This window comes from Triturus cristatus, chromosome 3_2 (assembly GCF_964204655.1).
Source record: "Triturus cristatus chromosome 3_2, aTriCri1.1, whole genome shotgun sequence".
Classification (NCBI taxonomy): domain Eukaryota; kingdom Metazoa; phylum Chordata; class Amphibia; order Caudata; family Salamandridae; genus Triturus; species Triturus cristatus.
In genome coordinates this window covers 430,611,998-430,624,520 of record NC_140584.1, presented here as the reverse complement: position 1 = coordinate 430,624,520, position 12,523 = coordinate 430,611,998, and positions in this window count along the sequence as shown.

Genomic DNA, 12,523 nt, shown 5'->3' with positions numbered 1-12,523 from the left:
CTGTTCGTGGATTTCTGGCTATTTCAGTCTGTTAAGTACTCACTTAGCGGGGACGTGCACCATTGTGCTGCAAATTAGAGGTTGGAAAGCAGTTTGGAGTCTGCTTCTTAAACATCTTCCTGCAAGCACAGATGTGCGAATGGCTCACAGATATAGTCGTCCACATATTACCGCTGTGGGGCCTTTAATATTATCCAGGTTTCCTTCGGAAGACAGCATCCTCTTCCTTACTCGCATACATGTGTAACGACGGACTGGCGTTTGTAGCTCTCTGTGCATGAGGAAAAGGATCCTCCCATGGTAGAGCCGTCTGCCCTTCCAGCTGGGATACACAAAGATTTAGTGGTGGCAGACTACTTAGAGGAGTAGTGGGGTGGCCACACACACAACCATTCACAAAGATGCACACACTGAGATACTCCTATTCATCCATTCACAAGCACACACATACACAAATACTCACACCCATTCGTTCACAGGAACACAAACGCACAGAAATGCAGACACTCATTCACAACAGAACTGTGTAAATACATTTACAATCATACATACACACAGGCACCAAAACATTCAATAAAGCACTTACTAGACTGCAGCAGTAAATGCAAGACCATCAGGTGTTAGGAGGGACAAGCAACACATCCCAGGAATGATTTTGAGGCTTTGGCGAGGGAAGAATAAATAGAAGATCCTGCCACCTCCTCTCATTGGCTACCTTTGACATGGTTTAGTCAATGAGAGCAACACCTTCCTAACTCGTCACAGAGTGTGGTGGGGTCAATAAGACTAGCTGATCCCATCCCACTCTGTAAGAGTTGGGAAAGTGTGGTGTGAGGCATCCCTAACAGAAGGTAAGAGCTAGGCACATCGGGGCTGACTCTATCATTGACGCTCCTCCTCCTCATCTGTTGGAGGATCCACACAGGGTTTTGCCATCATCACGATGTCGCTGTCCTGAGAACTGTGAAATCTTCATCCCGGCAAACTTTGTTACAGGCTGTGAGATGCCTGCATATTAGTACATGTGTGAGAAATTGGGTTACTGGTTGAGGTAGTGAAACCATACTCAAGCAGTTGCTAAAAAATCCTTGTCAGGGTAAAGCCACAAGCAAACCCCAAATGAACCAATGCTTAACCTTCCTTCTGGTAGCTTAGCACAATGCAGAGTCCTGTGTCAACATCGAGGATGCCATCAATTAGGGGCTTGTAGTGTGAAGACTCATGTCAAGGATGCTTCGTACAGCAATGGTTCCAAGGAGAATGAGGGCTGTGATGCCAAATCCTGCATCAGCGATGGGTTGTGTAGCAGCCGTTCTGAAGTAGAGCTGTGAGGAGACTCATTGCTCTATATCAATTATGCTCACAGGACCACAGCTAGACTGGCAGAGCACCTTCAGGCCCACTTCTAAGGGTCCAGCACTGTGGTGAAACCACTTGGGGGGCAAGACTCACAGCAGACTGAGTCCAAGTGTGGGGTTCAAGATGGTTGAGCCTTTTCTACACCTGAGGCTCTGATCAGGATACCTGCCAACTAGCCATTGACGTCACTCCAGAGATCCTGAGAGTAAGATGCTGGCCCAGTTCCTTCACTTAGGCAGCAGGGCAACAGAGTAGTAGAGTTGGGTCTGAGGGTCCACTTTATATATCTGCTACCTACTTTGAAGTACGAGAAATTGCTAGGGAATTCCCTTTGAAGTCTTTTAAGTTTATTGCCTCCTATGCCCTGACTCCAGGCTGACTGCATGAACAAGGCAGTAGTGGAAAGTCCTTTGTGTGAAGGCAGGCACAGCCTATTTAGGTGCAAGTGGGTCTGTGCCCTGCTCCACATCTCATCCTGTCAGTCAATGGCCCACCCAGGCACACCTAATCCCTCTATTATGGGACTGCCTGTGAGGACTAAACAAAGTCCATCTGTCAACTGCACCTAGCCATTTGACCCTTTAACAGGCTGCAGGCACCAAATAGTTTGGGAAGGAAAATCCAACTTCCTAAAAGTGACATTTTTACAATTGTAACATAAAATCCAGCTTTACCATTAAAGAGGATTTCTCAGATACCAATACCCGTTATTTTAACAGCATTTGATATAGCACATAAATGAATGATCCCTGAAGGAATATACCAGTTCTAGGCTAATGCGAGCAAGCAATACCAACTGAGCTGAAACAATCTACTAGAATAGCCATGTGTTTAAAAGTTTTTTGACCTTTCGCAAACTCCAAGTATAGCCGGATATGTAGAGGTAGCTTGCTCTAGTGGACGGAGGTGAGATAGGAGAACGCCCTCCCGCCATATCTAACAGTGTTGATCTGCGGAATTTGCAAAAAGGCTTTGTGTTTAGATATTAACAGTCTCTGCGTAATATGCTGCCTGAGCCTGTTTTGCAGATAAGATGGAGAATTCCCAGTTAGTGACTTGTGTAAGACAGCATATCTTAAGGATGAGCCTTTTCCGGATGGGTAACAAGTGCAAAGAGTTTAGTATCAGGGCAGAAGAGGATCTAGGTCAAAGATTGCAAACAAGTCTGGCTGCCATGTTTTTTACCACATGTAATTTGGACAGCAAAGTTTAATTTGTAGGCAACCAGTAGACCATTGCCGTAGTCTGAATGACTTATGATTAAGGCTTGCTTTAGATTTTTTCTGGAAGTTGGAGGGAGCCAAGGGAAATCTTTTTTCCCCTAATCACATGGTTGTGAAGCAGGTTCTACAGATGGCAGATAGGTGCTCTTTCATAGAGAGGGTGAGGTGCAATTTTAAGCCCAGGTTTTTTGCTACTTGTTTTGGGGATGGGACGGGGCTGGCCCCAATTCGGGGGGCCACCAATCCAACTTCTCTAAATTCTGAGCTTTCCCAAATAGAAGTATCTCAGTTCTGTTATAAACAATTACTAGACATCCAGAAAGCTGTCCTCTTCAGCCAATCAGAGAAGAGGGATTTTACCCCTTCTAGGTCTTGACCATAAGAGATGAACGATTTTGTATAATCGGCATAAGAAATTGCCTCGAAACCACATGCGCTGATGATCCATGCCAGGGGGGCAGCATAGACATTGAATAACGTAGAGCAAAGTGTGGAACCCTGTGGTACCCATTTTTCAACAGGAGAGATTTGAAGGGGCTCAAAGAGATTGACTGAGTACAATCTTTCAGGAAGTGTATGAACCATTTATTGGCTTTATCATAGACCCCAATGTGATGCAGCCTGCAAATGTGAGTCCCATGTGAGACCATATAAAGGCCCCAGTCAAATCTAGAAGTACTAGCATCGCTGGAAGGCCTCCGTATCCATAAGTATACGGAGGAAATCCCCTGTATCTTTAACTACAACCAAACAATTGTATAAACCACTGGGACGCCCGATTATATCTAGTTGTGGCAGCCTATATGAAAATGTTTCTACATATGTAGATTTCTTTCTGGCACCAATCGTCCCGACATTAAGCTCATACATCAAAGATATAGGGGATTTCCTCCATATACTTGTGGATACACAATGGCAACCAAACTATCTGCTTGTTACGATTGATGTGGTGTCATTATACACCTCAAGTAGACCATGACAAAGGACTCAATGCCATCCAGTATTTTTTAAATCAGAGACCAGTCAGTGAACTACAACATACGAACATGCTACTCGACATGATAACAATCTGTCTACACAACAACGTATTCAGCTTCAATAAAAAGTTTTATTCACAGTGTTGCGGTACCGCAATGGGAGTTTCCTTCTCTCCAAGCTATGCGAATCTCATGATGGGGTGGCGGGAGAGGAACATAGCTTGGAGAGAAGAAAACGACCATCACACTATGAATGTAGCCCTTTGGCTACGTTTCATAGATAACCTGTTCCTATTGTGGAGGGGGACGGAAAAGGAATTTTTAGATTATCTGGCGGTCCTAAACACAAATGATGTGGGTTTAAAATTCACACATAACTTGAACTCGAAAGAAATTGAATTCCTGGATACCAAGATCTACGTCAAAAACAACCAACTGCATACAACTGTCCATAGAAAAAAGACCGCAACGAACAGTCTGCTGCATGGATTAAGCTTCCATCCACAATCGCTAAAGAAGAGCATACCCTATGGCGAAATCCTTCGGATGAAGAGGAACGTTTCGGAACAACAAGAGATGGAAAAGAAGTTTGATGAAACCAAAACCCGTTTCCTAGAAAGAGGCAATAGAAATGCAGACATTAGACGTGGAGAAGAGAAAGCAAAGAATAAAACTAGAGCAGAACTTTTGATAAATAAAAAGAAGAAAATTGAGATCTCAGAAGACAAAGAGAAGAATGCAAGAACGACAGACAATGAACAGCCACGCTTAATACTGACATATAGCAAGGAAAGCTTTAAGATTCAAAAAACGCTAACCAAATACTGGAATGTACTAAAAAAAGATCAAGACATCGGCAACCTCATTGGAGATCGACCAATGGTGTCATACAGAAAAGCCCCTAGCCTATCTGATTCGCTCGTAAGAAGCCACTTTGAAGAGAAAAAAATGGAAACTTGGCTCCAGCAAAGATCGAAAGGATTTGCCAAATGTTCAACATGTAAGGCCTGCAAAATTGTCAGAAACTTAAAAACCTTAAAAGATCCGAGGGGAAAGTTGTTCCAAATCAAAGAAGCAATTACATGTGAGTCAACTCATGTAGTATATGTACTAGAATGTTTTTGAGGCAAAAGATACATAGGGAGCACCACGTTCTCCCTTAAGAAACGCATACTGGAACACATAAGAGCCATACAAAACCAAGATCACACAGATGCCATGGCTAAACATCTCAGTACCCATGTGGGCAAGTCATGGTTGGACATGAGTTATTCCAGACTAGCAATGATCCCCCTGCATGAGCAGGGAGGAAATAGAACACAACAACTCAGACGCCTGGAATCCAGGCTAATCATAAGATTAAAAACCAAACACCCCATGGGCTTGAATGGGGATGACGAACTGTATTTACACTTGTGAATTAACAACTCCAAGATGGGATGAACGAACATAAGGACAATTTAGAACTGTAAGGACACAAAAACCAAAATAATTTTAAACAACATGGACAATAACATCTGTCTAGTATGGACCTCTCCCTCCCTTTTCTCCTTCTTTTTCCCTCCTCCCTTCCCGTATTTATGCTACAATAAATAAATGTAATATATTTTGATGTAGGTCACGCTGTCCTGACAACATGGATGATATTGCGATGATCAAATTAGGCACTTAGCCATAAATGTAGCTGGACAAAGTATCCACACAGGAGCACTTATCTTGATCGGCTCATCCGACTTCGGAATCCGATCGTATTTGTGTTATACAACACATCAAGTGCACGTATTAGATTCGCACACCTCCTAGTGCTCATAAAACATTATGATCTCTGTCATTTTGCCCCAACCTGGCAGGATAAAACGGATCAATAAAGTTCATTGTAGATGAAAACTATATGAAAAACTACTTTACCCAGAATGCACTGTAATGAATAGCAGTATGCATACGTATAAAAACAGAAAACTGATAAAGGACTTCTTGTTAAAACTACCGTGATCAAGAACAGAGTTCGAAACGCGTAGGAGATTTGCATTTGAATAAAGACCTTTTGAAGCCAAAAGGAGTACTGCGTGATCATCTTTGCGGGATAATATATGTATATATATATATATATATTCCATCAATCAATCCTTTGCTCAAAAAAGATTGCGCCAAGCCCCAATTTGTTCATAACAGCGTGTTTTATTCCATCAGGTTTGTGGCAAACAACTCCCAACACGTTTCGAAACCCTCCGGTTTCTTGGTCACGGGTCGATACGATGTTGACACTCGTCACATGATATAGTACACAATGTGTAAATAAACAAAGGACTACATTGCTGCCAGGTTCACATAGCTAGCTTGGGCGCCATCTTTAAATAATAAGATGATACTGAATTTCAACAGTTAATTCACAGCATTTCATTTAAATTTAAACAAATTCAATTGGACATTTGATTGATTAATATAATGAAATTTCAAAATGATAATTACAAGTGTAAATTTATAAAACAGTCCAATGATTGTATAACCTGTGTAATTTGCGATTGCATCATCGTAATTAAACTAATCATGTCACTTGACCCAAGTGGGTATACTGTGATTTCTGTTTCATTTAACCGCCCCAGTGGGCAAACATTTATCAATTGAAATTGAAATTCAATTCAAGAGTTCAGTTCATTTTTCAAAATTTCAACAGATGGCTAACACTGCATATTTCACAACCTCTGGCAAAAGCTCCGTCTCCTATGAAAATAAATCATAAATGTGCATCAATAAAATAGTATGATATATACCGAAATTTTAAAAGACATCATAAACATCATATCACAGGAGGCAACGTGACTTCATCATAATTCTATTTACATAACAATTCATAAAGTTCAAAAAAGCCAGAAAGACTGTTTCAACCAAGGTGGACTGACAGTTCCTCATCTTTATTGATGCCCACCGGATGCACAGTGTCATATTTTATAATCAATCTGGATTCTAACCTGCGCAGATCCTGGATTCTATTCCCTCCCCGTTCGGAGAAAGGAATTCTATCAATGGCACAATATTTCAATAGACTAGTGTCTTTGTTATGGCATTCATTAAAATGCCGCGAAATTGGATACTGTTTGTCCTCAATTGTTATGGCTCGCATATGCTCTAAAATGCGTAATTTAACCTGGTTGATAGTGCTGCCAATATATACCCGTTTACAAGGACATATTAAGGCATAGACACAAAAATCAGACTTGCAACTTAGGTGTTTAGAAATGACAAATGGTTTTAAAGATTTTGATAAAACTATCTGTTTGCAGTTCGAACTGTTCCTACAAGCTTTGCAGGAAGCACATTTATAGAATCCCTGGATTTTAAAGTGGGGATCCTTCTCATCTGTTAGCATACGTTTACATAAAAGATCTTTCAATGCTGGACATCGTCGGAATGTAATACTGGGATAACTTTCGAAACGTTTTTCAAAAGTACTATCAACACTCAGTACATTCCAAAATTTCTTCAAGCACTTTCTGACGTCATTCGCTTGGTTACTAAAGGTAGTGATAAACCTTATCGGTTCTGTGTCAGTGTCTTCAGAAGTACTATCAACACTCAGTACATTCCAAAATCTCTTCAAGCACTTTCTGACGTCATTCGCTTGGTTACTAAAGGTAGTGATAAACCTTATCGGTTCTGTGTCAGTGTCTGTTACATCTTTTCTGACTAATAGATCTTCTCTTTTGATTTTTCTTACCTTTTCACATGCTTCTCTAATGACTTTTTGTGAGTAGCCTCTCTCTTCAAATCTACCCTTCATGACATTCATTTCTTTTGCAAAGGCCATTTCTGAGCTACAGTTTCGTCTGGCCCTTAATAGTTCTCCGTAAGGGATACTATTAATCAGGTTTGGAGGATGACAACTTGAGGCATGTAAAATGCTATTCCCCTCCGTATCTTTACGGAATAGTTTGCTCTCCAAGTGGTTCCCATTCACTTCAACTAATACATCTAAAAACTCTATAGATACTTTATCTATTGTGTAGGTGAATTTCAAATTAAGACTATTATCGTTGAGTGAATTCACAAACTCCATTGCCTCTGTTTGATCTCCTCTCCAAATACAAAATATGTCATCGATATATCGGGCCCAGAGGATGACCTGGTCGTTAAAGGCACTGATGTTTTCCGCCACCTGCTCCTCCCACCAGCCCAGGTACAAACCCGCATAACTGGGGGCGAAGCAGGTCCCCATTGCCGTTCCCTGGACCTGACAATATATCACGTGGTCAAATATGAAAAGGTTGTTCTTAAGACATGCTGACATCATATTCAGCAACATTTCGGTATGCATCAAAAAACGCACAGATCTATCTTTTAAGTAATGCCTGCAGGCCTCAAGGCCCAACTGATGTGGTATGCAGGTATACAAGCTGTTGACATCCAGTATAAGTAACATCATTTCCTGTTCCCAACAGACATTTTCAATTAATTTCAAAAAATGTCCACTGTCTTTTACATAAGATGGTAATGCTTGTACATACGGTCTCAGAAAATGGTCAATATATTTCGAAGAATTTTCAAACATACTACACATTGAAGAAACAATGGGGCGACCAGGTGGGACTTCCTTATTTTGATGTATCTTGGGTAATAGATACATGGCTGCCAATTTGGGATATTTACAATACAGATACTTATATTCGTCATCTGTAATTAGATTTTCATTCCTCCACCCATCCAATTTTTCTTTGTACATATCATAACTTTTCTCATAGAATTGTCTATTGCTCTTAGTGTAGCTTTCAACATCATTAAGTTGTCTCATACCCTCCTCAATGTACATGTTCCGTGGCCATACCACCACGTTACCCCCTTTATCTGATTTTTTAATTACAATAGATTTGTTATCTTGTAATTCTTTTAATGCGTTTTCTTGCTTTTTAGTTAAATTGCTCTTAAACTGTGGCTTATGTTTTGCCAACTTTTTTAACTCCTTCAAAACTCCTTTCTCAAAGATTTCTATAGAGTCATTATACAATTGGGGCAGAAAAATAGATTTGGGTTTGAACCCACTGTCACATGAGTTAGTAACCCTAATTTCCTCTTGTTCTAGGGTAATTAGTGGATCATCTACCCAATCATCTGCTCCCAACTCCCTTAGTGTATGTAATGTCTCTATGTCCCCAATAGACACACATACAGTATTGAACCTCTCTGATTTTCCTTTGACTAATGAACAAATTGATGTACTATCTTTAGGTTTGCTTCGCGGGGTGGTGCAAACTCGGCGGCGGGGCTTGAATTGTAACCTGCAACCTGATGGATGTTCATACCCTTAATAAAGGCTTTCCCATGGTCTTTGCTCAAGTGCAACTCAATTGCTTGGGCAATCGGTAGCTGGAATATTAGGCGGCAGCCCCGCCGCCGAGTTTGCACCACCCCGCGAAGCAAGGGGGCCATGAAGCATCGGATTCACCCTGCTTTCAGATGGAACAAAGACACTGGGGATCTAGAACGGACACAGGCAGCGGAGGCCCATCGAAGGGCTTTTAATCTACTCTGCAGTAATTTTAATCATGCAAGGAAATCAGTGTGACTCCATTTACCAGAAGCCCCGCAGTGTCACATGACCAGCCCATCCAGGGCGCGGCTACAAGCTGTACTTAATGGGAATGGAAGCCCGCCCTGCATGAACCATTCTCAGCGAGAGCCTTTGAGAAAGAAAGAATAACTTTCGAAACGCGTCAGGCAGCGAAGGAATGGCTGCTTGAATTGTAACCTGCAACCTGATGGATGTTCATACCCTTAATAAAGGCTTTCCCATGGTCTTTGCTCGAGTGCAACTCAATTGCTTGGGCAATCGGTAGCTGGAATATTAGGCGGCAGCCCCGCCGCCGAGTTTGCACCACCCCGCGAAGCAAGGGGGCCATGAAGCATCGGATTCACCCTGCTTTCAGATGGAACAAAGACACTGGGGATCTAGAACGGACACAGGCAGCGGAGGCCCATCGAAGGGCTTTTAATCTACTCTGCAGTAATTTTAATCATGCAAGGAAATCAGTTTGACTCCATTTACCAGAAGCCCCGCAGTGTCACATGACCAGCCCATCCAGGGCGCGGCTAAAAGCTGTACTTAATGGGAATGGAAGCCCGCCCTGCATGAACCATTCTCAGCGAGAGCCTTTGAGAAAGAAAGAAGAACTTTCGAAACGCGTCAGGCAGCGAAGGAATGGCTGCTTGAATTGTAACCTGCAACCTGATGGATGTTCATACCTTTAATAAAGGCTTTCCCATGGTCTTTGCTCGAGTGCAACTCAATTGCTTGGGCAATCGGTAGCTGGAATATTAGGCGGCAGCCCCGCCGCCGAGTTTGCACCACCCCGCGAAGCAAGGGGGCCATGAAGCATCGGATTCACCCTGCTTTCAGATGGAACAAAGACACTGGGGATTTAGAACGGACACAGGCAGCGGAGGCCCATCGAAGGGCTTTTAATCTACTCTGCAGTAATTTTAATCATGCAAGGAAATCAGTGTGACTCCATTTACCAGAAGCCCCGCAGTGTCACATGACCAGCCCATCCAGGGCGCGGCAAAAAGCTGTACTTAATGGAAATGGAAGCCCGCCCTGCATGAACCATTCTCAGCGAGAGCCTTTGAGAAAGAAAGAAGAACTTTCGAAACGCGTCAGGCAGCGAAGGAATGGCTGCTTGAATTGTAACCTGCAACCTGATGGATGTTCATATCCTTAATAAAGGCTTTCCCATGGTCTTTGCTCGAGTGCAACTCAATTGCTTGGGCAATCGGTAGCTGGAATATTAGGCGGCAGCCCCGCCGCCGAGTTTGCACCACCCCGCGAAGCAAGGGGGCCATGAAGCATCGGATTCACCCTGCTTTCAGATGGAACAAAGACACTGGGGATCTAGAACGGACACAGGCAGCGGAGGCCCATCGAAGGGCTTTTAATCTACTCTGCAGTAATTTTAATCATGCAAGGAAATCAGAGTGACTCCATTTACCAGAAGCCTCGCAGTGTCACATGACCAGCCCATCCAGGGCGCGGCTAAAAGCTGTACTTAATGGGAATGGAAGCCCGCCCTGCATGAACCATTCTCAGTGAGAGCCTTTGAGAAAGAAAGAAGAACTTTCGAAACGCGTCAGGCAGCGAAGGAATGGCTGCTTGAATTGTAACCTGCAACCTGATGGATGTTCATACCCTTAATAAAGGCTTTCCCATGGTCTTTGCTCGAGTGCAACTCAATTGCTTGGGCAATCGGTAGCTGGAATATTAGGCGGCAGCCCCGCCGCCGAGTTTGCACCACCCCGCGAAGCAAGGGGGCCATGAAGCATCAGATTCACCCTGCTTTCAGATGGAACAAAGACACTGGGGATCTAGAACGGACACAGGCAGCGGAGGCCCATCGAAGGGCTTTTAATCTACTCTGCAGTAATTTTAATCATGCAAGGAAATCAGTGTGACTCCATTTACCAGAAGCCCCGCAGTGTCACATGACCAGCCCATCCAGGGCGCGGCTAAAAGCTGTACTTAATGGGAATGGAAGCCCGCCCTGCATGAACCATTCTCAGCGAGAGCCTTTGAGAAAGAAAGAAGAACTTTCGAAACGCGTCAGGCAGCGAAGGAATGGCTGCTTGAATTGTAACCTGCAACCTGATGGATGTTCATACCCTTAATAAAGGCTTTCCCATGGTCTTTGCTCGAGTGCAACTCAATTGCTTGGGCAATCGGTAGCTGGAATATTAGGCGGCAGCCCCGCCGCCGAGTTTGCACCACCCCGCGAAGCAAGGGGGCCATGAAGCATCGGATTCACCCTGCTTTCAGATGGAACAAAGACACTGGGGATCTAGAACGGACACAGGCAGCGGAGGCCCATCGAAGGGCTTTTAATCTACTCTGCAGTAATTTTAATCATGTAAGGAAATCAGTGTGACTCCATTTACCAGAAGCCCCGCAGTGTCACATGACCAGCCCATCCAGGGCGCGGCTAAAAGCTGTACTTAATGGGAATGGAAGCCCGCCCTGCATGAACCATTCTCAGCGAGAGCCTTTGAGAAAGAAAGAAGAACTTTCGAAACGCGTCAGGCAGCGAAGGAATGGCTGCTTGAATTGTAACCTGCAACCTGATGGATGTTCATATCCTTAATAAAGGCTTTCCCATGGTCTTTGCTCGAGTGCAACTCAATTGCTTGGGCAATCGGTAGCTGGAATATTAGGCGGCAGCCCCGCCGCCGAGTTTGCACCACCCCGCGAAGCAAGGGGGCCATGAAGCATCGGATTCACCCTGCTTTCAGATGGAACAAAGACACTGGGGATCTAGAACGGACACAGGCAGCGGAGGCCCATCGAAGGGCTTTTAATCTACTCTGCAGTAATTTTAATCATGCAAGGAAATCAGTTTGACTCCATTTACCAGAAGCCCCGCAGTGTCACATGACCAGCCCATCCAGGGCGCGGCTAAAAGCTGTACTTAATGGGAATGGAAGCCCGCCCTGCATGAACCATTCTCAGCGAGAGCCTTTGAGAAAGAAAGAAGAACTTTCGAAACGCGTCAGGCAGCGAAGGAATGGCTGCTTGAATTGTAACCTGCAACCTGATGGATGTTCATACCCTTAATAAAGGCTTTCCCATGGTCTTTGCTCGAGTGCAACTCAATTGCTTGGGCAATCGGTAGCTGGAATATATATATATATATATATATATATAAATATATATATATATATATATATATACATACTCACACACACATATATATATACACACACACGCACATATATATATATATATACATATATTCGTTTATTATACTTGAAAAAGTTTGTAAACATATTTCATGTTGCATATAAATGTAAACTAATTTTATATATGTATCTTAAATCTAGAGTGAAAGATAAAAATTTCAAGTCAAGACCGGAGAATAGCATTATGCATATAACTTTTATTGCCAGCTTCTTGCGGCACTTTAAAGTAAAACGTCAGAAACAAATAAC